Consider the following 9,596-nt stretch of genomic DNA (forward strand, 5'->3'; position numbering starts at 1 on the left):
ACTTGCACATAGGCGCACACACCACCACCCGTGGTGGAAAAAATTGGGGCTGAATTTTAAAATAGTTTGAGATCTCATTAAAATCTAGAAAAAATACCTTTGAAATCATTTAAAATCCCCAAAATTTCAGATCTAGAAATTTTGGTTTTTAATTGACAAAATTAATCAAGAAATTAAAGAGAAAAGAGACATTACCCAAGCTAGTCGAGAGAAACGACATTGGCACTTTCTTGGAAATGTTCAGGAATCAATCTTAGAGTTCAATATTTAAGATTTGGGGCTTATTTTAATGAGGAAAAATGACAGCAATATGGTGGGGAATATGTTAACAAATCTTGTGGCAAAAATGTAACAGCCTGTTTTTGGGTCAAATTAGAACAGTGGTTTCGAGACCAAAAATATGAAGTAGAAATGTTAATTTTATTATTACTTTAAGGTCTACATTATGATTTAATGATTGTGTGAAAATTTCATTAAGAAATTTTATCGACAGGGTGTCCAATTTGACTAATAAGACTAAATTGCAATAGGTGCAAAATATGTGTTCTAGAAGCTAGAGGTGTCTAATTGCTATGAAATTTTAAATTGGAGGTCCTTAAATAGTAATTAGACTATTATACTCTAAGTTGGACAAAAATGGACATGGTTAGGTGAAATTTCAAAGTTTGGCATTAAGGGCATTTTGGTCATTGGTTAATAAAGACAAAATAAAACAAATAAAAGATGGCATCTTCTCAATTTCATCCTCCTTGTGCCAAATTTTCAAGGGTCACCATTACTAGGGTTTTGGCCAAGCTTCAAGCTCGATTGTAAGCCCATCTTTGTCCCATTTTTAATGATTTTTATGTTTTTGAGGTTGTCTCAACCTAACCTAGCTATTTCAAGGACTAATTTGAAAGAAAATCAAAATCTAAAATTTTACCCATGTTAAGTATTTGTGTATTTTGACGTTTAATGGTAGAAAATGCATGTTTGGAGTTAGATAAACAACATTTACCAAGTGATTTTTTATGAAAATGTCAAATAGAGACCTATTGGTAAAAGTTGTAAAATATGTGTAAAAATATGAATAAATGAAAAATGTGGGCTGGTATGAGTAAGGAATTGGTTCGGGTAGGCTTGGATGTGATAAAATTGAACGAAAATCATTTTACGAGCCTAAGGACTAAAATGTAAAAAGTTGAAAAGCTAGGGGCAAAAATGTAATTTTTTGCCATAATGTGTTTTTGGGATAAAATTGAATAATGTGTTGATTGAATCAGTTAAATTTGATATTATAGATCAAGAAAGAAGAGGTTCTGACCTAGATAAGGGAAAGAACAAGATTGTGGACTAAAACAAACTATTAACCATTTTGAAATGAGGTAAGTTCGTATGTTAAAAATAAGTTTTAGAATAATTGTACTTAAATGCTTTAATATTGTATGAATTGTCTCTTTGATTATGTGAATGAGTATAATTCTACGAATGAGTTCGATGACGATTCGATAAGTGAGAAGTCACGTTGAACCTTAGGAATAGATTAGGATACAAGTGACATGTCACTATGGTCATTATGTATTATGTGATTATGTGATCTGGGTGCTAGTCTTGTACGTCCTACCGGTGGCTGAGTATACCTGCATATGTTGCAAATACTTAATAGCTTGTGTGAGTAGTACCGCGTAGCTACGTCTTGACTGGCAGCTTGTGTGAGTAGGCCCATCGATAGCTCGAGAGCAAGCAATTATGTGATATAAGATTGAGGTAGCATTGGCTACGTACGTGGAACTTAGTGTGCAAAAATCCTGAATATCCGACATTGTTATTCTGAGTGGTTTATGGGTATGTCAAAGATGAGAACATGTGTAAATTCATTTCGAGATGATTCAAGTATGTACATAGATCCATGTTTATTAAATGCTTGAAACGATGAATATGAGGTAAGTTTTACGGTGAAATGAGTTATGATCATGGGACTATGGTAAATTTACATTTGATTATGTTATAATATTTAAATGTTATATGCATGGTAAGGTTGCTTATTTCTTGCATAGAGCTTACTAAGCTATATAGCTTACTCCGTTTATTTTCCATGTTTTATAGTGTTGCCAAGCTAACTCGGATCGGAGATCATCGGAGATTCGAATCACACTATCAAACTCTCATTTTTGGGTATTGATGATCTTAGTATTTTGAAAGTATGGCATGTATAGAGACTTGGTCATTTTGTTTTATGTGTCATTATGATTTTAGCCAATGTGCTGGCTTGTAATTGTCAAAGGCTTGTTTTGATATTTGGTCATATAAATTGGCTTATTTTGGCTAACATGGTTTTAAGCCTATGTATATTCGTATATGTGCCAATTTATTTGGTGATGTGGTCATGGTATGCTTGGTGAATGATGGAATGTGATTCATAGCATGAATTTCAAATGTTTGGAAATGTGATATATTGATGAGCTGATAAGTTTGTGCACAATTAGGTGTCTTGAAAGTAGTAAATTAAGGCTTAATGAATGTGAAATTTGCATGATTGATTTAGGGCATAATAAATGTTGTGAGTATGATGGATGTTGCTATTGTGTTGGCATCCGCTACACATAATTGTTGATGTTTTGGTTGCCTAAGTATGCCATGAATTGTGCTATTGAATTGGTACAAGTGTAGGTATAAATGAGGGTGGCAAATGGCTTGGTACATAGTCTTTATTTTGTCCACACGGGTAGACACACGAGCGTGTGTCTAAGCCGTTGGTGACACACGGTCTACCGCATAGGCATGTGTTTTGGCCGTGTGTCCTCTGCACCTTAAATTTTGAGAAACAGAATTCTCAGAATTGAGCACACGGGTAGAGACACGGACGTGTGTCTCAGCCTTGTGAGGGACACAGCCTCAGGCACTAGCGTATGTCCTAGGCGTGTGAAGCCTGCACCTATTTTATGAAAATTTAATTAACCACACGGCCTAGCACACGGGCGTGTGACTTGGCCGTGTGACCTCAATTTGTTCATGCATGACAAAACTGAGAGTTGCACGGGTTAAGGACACGGGCATGTGTGATTATACGGCTTGATCACACGAGCATGTCCCATATCCACAGGGGCGTGCAACTCCTGTTTAGTGGAAAAATTTTCTAAGTTTTGTGAAAATTTTCTAAGTGCTCAGTTTAGTCCTGGACCACTTCCAAAGCATGTTTTGGGCCTTGTAAGCTCGTAATAGGGACTTTATATTTGAATGCATATTGTTTCAATTTGGATGCAAATTTATGGCTCGAAATTGTATGATTATTTGTATGGTAAGTCTAGTAACGCCTCGGACCCTGATTCAACATTGAATACTGGTAAGGAGTGTTACATTTAGTGGTATCAGAGCTATGGTTTAGTCGATTCTTGGACTAACATAGCATGTGTAGGAGTCTAGCTATACATGCCATATATAAATTTTGATAATGTGACGACTCTTGACAATTGAAATTGTGTTTTTATATAGTAAATGGATCCCGATCGAGATGTGGCTGATGATGTAGAAAGTAATGCGTAGGCTCCCGCTCAGAGGACCACGCCATCTGAAAGTAGACCAGTGACAATTAGTCAAGGAGGAGAAGCTAGAGAAGCCTTCTTCCAAAGAATGAATGAGTGGTTTGCCGAGTTTGTTCAAACAAATCTGACTGCTCAACATCCTCTACCCCCACCTAACCTTTAACCGGTTCCCGTAGCTCCCTAAAGTGTGGAATTGGTAAGACTGAACTAGCCTCCAGTTGATAAGATAAAGCAAGGGGCTGAAGAATTTAGAGCAAATGTCGATGATGATCCCGATAGAGCAGAATTCTGGCTTGAGAACTCTATCCGAGTATTTGATGAGCTTTCTTGCACCCTGATAAACTGTAATTTATACATATTTTTACCTCATGCTTAGCACATTTATGGATGATTTCTCCTTAGATTTGGTGAATTTGATGCTCCTAATCCCTTAATTTCATGTTTTATACTTAGGTGAGCATAGGAGAGTAAAAATAGCGAGAAACGGGCCGGAAACGGAGAAACTGGACCCACATGGGAAATCAACACGGCCTGGACTTCCTCACACAGGTAAGCCATACGGTCGTGTCCATTTGGCAGGATCAAAGCATGACTTACACGGGTAGACTACATGCCCGTGCCTATTTAACAGCCTTGACCATGGTCTGGAGCAATCGCACACGGGCGTGTCCCTGTCGAGCCCAAGTATAGTCCTACTCGGAAAAGGCCACTTTTGAGGGCTCTTAAGCATTCTAAAGCCTATTTAAACACCTGAGGAGGCACTTAGAACACACACACGGAGTAGGAAGCAAGGAATTACTAGAAGAAAGCCGATTAATCCATCTCAGAAGCCGGATTATTCATCAAGACTGAAGATCTCCCTTCAATTTCCATTTAGGAGTTTTGGGTTTTCTTTATGTTTTGTATTCATTACTCTTCTGATATGTTTTCTTTTATAATTATGAACTAAACCCCCTCAATACCTAAGGGGAATGAAACCCAAGATGGATCTTGCTATTATTATCTGAATTGTATGATAAATATTTGACTTTTCTTAATTCTTGTCTTAATATTCCAGGATATTGATTCAAGTTAATGCGCTTATTTAGAGGAGCAAAAGTCCCTGTCTAAGAGTAAATTTATCGTAATTAAGCGGAGTTGATTGCACGCCTGGAGATAAGGTGATAAGATTTTTTCGGATTAGGGTGAAACCTAATAAGGGGATCCATAGATTGAGTTAATGCAACACTGGGACGTTAATTAGAAAGAGATTTCAATTAATCAACCTAGGGTTAGACGTTATAAGTCTCGAGAGAGATAATAATATAACTTAGGTATTTCTACGGATCAAGTCAAATGAATAAATCATCTGATTCAGAGTCAAATAACGAGTGAAGTCTAGGTGGATTTTTCCTTGGGTATTGTCTTAATCAATCGAGTTTTCCCAAAAGCTTTTCCCTAATTTTCTCTCTGTGCACTTTTAGTTTAGTTAATTAGTTTAAATAAACAAATCTCTTAATTTTTAGGCTAGATAATAAAAAGAAAGTAATTACTAGTACTCTTTGTTCCTTTGGATTCAACAATCCGGTCTTGCTAAAGCTATACTACTGTTCGATAGATACACTTGCCTTCATCGTGATAATAGTTAGTTTCAAGAACGATTAATTATAAATTTTTAAAACCTGTCACGAATATCACGTATCAAATTTTTGGCGCCGTTGCCGGGGAACTAAGATATTATGAACACTCGGATTTTATTACTTTAGCTGTAACACCCCCACGCCCGAAACTGTCACCTGAGTCAAGCTTGAGGTGTTACTAAACTTATCTTACCTTTTAAACAACTTTAAACCACTTATTTTAATTTTCAGAATAAACTATTTTTTTGCGTCATGGTTGCTTAAAAATTCATTTCTCGAGTTTCAAAACTCAAAATTAAGATCCGTAAATTTTTCCTGAAACTAGACTCATATATCTATCTACTAATTTTTTTCTAGAATTTTTGACCTAGCCAATTAGTACAGTTTATTAGTTAAAGTTACCCCTGTTTCAGAATTTGACTGCACTAGCCTCTACTTACTACGAACCACTTTTCTCTCTGTACAAAAATCATATAACTATACCGTTTGTTTCTATTAAAACTAAATTCAATAAGGATTCTAACCATATAAAGTACACCACCTTATTATTTTTTTAAAATATATGGTGAATTTCTAAAGTTGGAACAGGGGATCCAGAAATCGCTCTGGCCCTATTTCACCAAAACTCAGATACCCTATAAAATTAAAAACCTTTACCTATTTTGATTATTCCATATAAAATAGACACAACGAGGTTTAATTTCATATATTATTCACCATCAACCCATGTCTCTACAATTTCCTGTGATTTTTCAAAATCTCATTATTTCTAATACTTGAATCTGTTTTTAAGTTACTTTCACATTTTTCTTAGTTTTCATGTGATAGTTACTACTTAATCATACATACTATTAAACATGTATATCATCAGCCACTCTATTAGCTAATCACTAGCAAGTATTTACACATCATTCATTGATCATACCATATCAAAAGAAACCAAGTTCCTATACATGCCATACACAAAACGAAACGCCTAACTATACCAATGTGATTTCTTCGATAGTGTCATCAGGTCTCCGACGTTTCCTTCGATCCCTGAGTGGCTTGATAAAAACTATAAGAAAAAGAAAATAAAGAGAGTAAGCACTAGGCTTAGTAAGCTTACAAGCAAATAAATTACAACATTCAACATAATGAATAATTATACATAATGTCACCTAGCCTTATAAACTTTCTTTACTTCTCATTTTCTACCTTCTTCTTTACTCACTTACCTTCTTTCTTACCTGACCCTTCACTATTCATAAATATAATCTACCTTCCCTTTTGCTGATAATTCACTATAATTTAACGTGTACAATGACCCGTTGAACCACTCGAATACTAAGGATACTAGGGTCGTTCCTGTCTATCAATATCTCCTTAATGCCATGTCTTCGACATGGACTTACATGAATTATTCCTATCTCCAATGCCATATATATATATATATATATATATATATATATATATATATATATATATGGTCTTACATGGCTCATTCCTGTCTCCAAAGCCATATAACTGATATGGACTTACATGGCTCATTTCTATCCTGTCCTGTCCTGTCAACCCCAATATCCTAACATTCCTAAGGTTCAAACGGGGCTTCCTAATGCTTTTTCTCTGTCACTTCGCCTTTAATTTGACTTTAAATATTCAAAGAAAAAAAGTATATAAATGCTGGAAATTGACAATAATAATGTAAAATAAAAGAATATTGCATTTATTTACTGTAAACTTACCTCGATACAAAATGTGACTAAACTTTACAATTTAGTCCTTTACTTTTTCTTTTCCCCGATCTACTCCTAAATTTCGCTCTTCTTGATCTATAATAGAAAATTTAACATATTTAATATTCACATTTATCAAAACAGTCCTTGACCCAAACTTTGGCAAAATTACATTTTTGCCCCTAAACTTTCACATATTTGCACTTTTTCCCCAAGGCTCGTAATTTAAACTTCATCCTATTTTCTTATGTTTTATGACATGCTGATCATTTTTCCCTTCTATGACAACATCAAATTCACACTCTAACATGTACTTATGACTATTAGGTATTTTTACCCATTAAGCCCTTTTACTCGTTTTCACTTAAAACCGAGTAGCACAAGTTGTCTAACATAATTTAAAACCTCATATTCTATCATAAAACATCAAAATAAAAAATTTTCACCTATGGGTATTTTTCCAAATATGAACCCTAACTTAAATTATTGCTAGCATAAGCTTTATCGAGCTACCGGGACTCCGAAAACGTAAAGAACATTAAAAACGGGGCTTGGAATCACTTACTATAGTGCTTGAAAGCTTGAAACAAACCCTAGCTATGGAGAACCCTTGAAATTTTGTGCTAATGAAGAAGATGATGAATTTTGTGTTATTTTTCCCTTTTTATTTCATTTAATATCCAAATGACTAAAATGCCCTTCCTTATTAAACTTTCAAAAATTCCATCCATGTCCTATTTTGTCCATCAACTTAGAAATTAGTCAAATTGTTATTTAAACCCTCCTAATTAATATTCCAAAGCAATTTCATACTAAAAACTTCTAGAATGCAAGTTTTGCAAATTATTCGATTTAGTCCCAAATCTCAACTTAAGCACTTTATGCATAGAATTTCATCACGAAATTTTCACACAATTATGCAATCATATCATGAACCTCAAAATAATAATAAAATAAATTTTTCTACCTTGGATTTGTGGTTTCTCAATCACTGTTCCGTTTAGGCCCTATTTCGGGATGTTACATTAGCCATTTTACTCTTATTGCAATTTATTTTTAGTTTAATTTCACTTTTCTAACTTTTCTTTTATTTTCTTCTGATAGGCTTTTCTAGTTTATGACCAGAAGAAACCCGTCAGGACCATTACTTTTTAATGGTGAGATCGATTGCACAGTTAGTAGAAACTGAGAGAAATAAGGCAAAGCTTAAGATACACAGAGGAAGAGAAAGAGGACGATACTTTAACCACAACCGAGGAGATGACTGAAAACCAAGAAAATCTGATACCTCCTGCGATTGCCACTGATCCAGTAAATCAGAATCCTGCTCTACGCATTATGTATGATTATGCTAAACCTACTTTAACAGGAACTGAATTGAGCATAGTTAGGATTGCTATTACTGCAAATAATTTTGAACTGAAACGTAACACAATTCAAATGATACAACAATTTGTTCAGTTTGATGGTTTGCAAGACGAGGATCCCAACGCTCACTTGGCGAACTTTTTAGAACTTTGTGATACATTTAAAATCAATGGCATTCTTGATAATGTCATTCACCTTCGGTTATTCCCTTTTTTATTGAGGAACAAATCTAAACAGTGGTTGAAGTCGTTACCACGAGGGTCAATCACTATTTGGGAACAAATGACTGAAAAATTTCTATTAAAATATTTTCCGCCAGCTAAAACAGCCAAATTACGTAATGATATCTCTTCTTTTGTGCAGATGAATTTAAAAACACTCTATGATGCATGGGAGAGATACAATGACCTTTTAATAAGATGCCCTCACCATGGGTTACCACTCTGGCTACAGGTTCAAACGTTTCACAATGGCCTGAATCCTTCGACTAGACAGATAATTGACACAGCTGCTAGAGGAACTATCAATAATAAGACACCTGAGGATGCTTATGAATTCATAGAAGAGATGTTACTGAATAATTATCAATGGCAAGTCATGAGGACAAAACCGACTAAAGCAGTCGGTGTTTTTAACATCGATTCAGTCACCATGCTCTCTAACCAGGTAGAACTTTTGAATAAAAAATTTGACGGTTTCCTTGGTTCTTCACAGGTTCACCCAGTAATGCAGTGCGAAGCAAGTGGAGGTGGATCAAGCAATTCAGAATACCCACCCTGTGGCCACAACATGAAGAACAAGCAGTTAAGTTACATGGGTAATAATCCTCAATCTCAAAATAATTCTTATAGTAACACTTACAATACAGGTTAGAGGAACCACCCAAATTTTTCATGGGGAGGTCAAGGAAATCAGAGACCACCACCACCTCCAGGCTTCCAGCAACCACCCTACCAACAAGAGAAAAAGCTGAACCCTGAGGAGATGCTAACAAAATTCATCTCGATGTCAGAAACTTGTTTTCAGCATACAAGACAGAACTTAAGAATCAACAAGCGTTGATCCAAGGGCTCGAAACTCAGATAGGATAGCTCGCCAGATTAATATTTTAACAACCACAAGGTAGCCTACCGAATAACACTGAATCTAACCCAAGGGAACAACTCAACGCAATTACCATCCAAGATAAGGAAGGGTTAGTTGCACCTGAACCAGAACTGAGGTAATAAACTGTGGTAAGTAAAGGTAAAGGTGAGGTGGACCACAATGACCAAAAATAGGTAAGTAAAGAGTACAAACCACATGTACCATACCCAAATGCAACAAGGAAAGACCACTCAGACGAACAATTCAGTAAATTCCTTAAACTT

The 9,596-nt window shown here is 35.3% G+C and overlaps 1 non-coding gene across 1 annotated transcript; it reads right to left on the minus strand.

Annotated features, from left to right (window-relative positions):
• Positions 1-8,556: 8,556 nt before the first annotated feature.
• On the minus strand, positions 8,557-8,663 carry LOC128294896 (small nucleolar RNA R71). Its single transcript, XR_008285203.1, has one exon. It is a non-coding gene; the product is annotated as a small nucleolar RNA R71 (small nucleolar RNA).
• Positions 8,664-9,596: the final 933 nt, after the last annotated feature.

This window comes from Gossypium arboreum, chromosome 6 (genome assembly GCF_025698485.1).
Source record: "Gossypium arboreum isolate Shixiya-1 chromosome 6, ASM2569848v2, whole genome shotgun sequence".
NCBI classification, from domain to species: Eukaryota; Viridiplantae; Streptophyta; class Magnoliopsida; order Malvales; family Malvaceae; genus Gossypium; species Gossypium arboreum.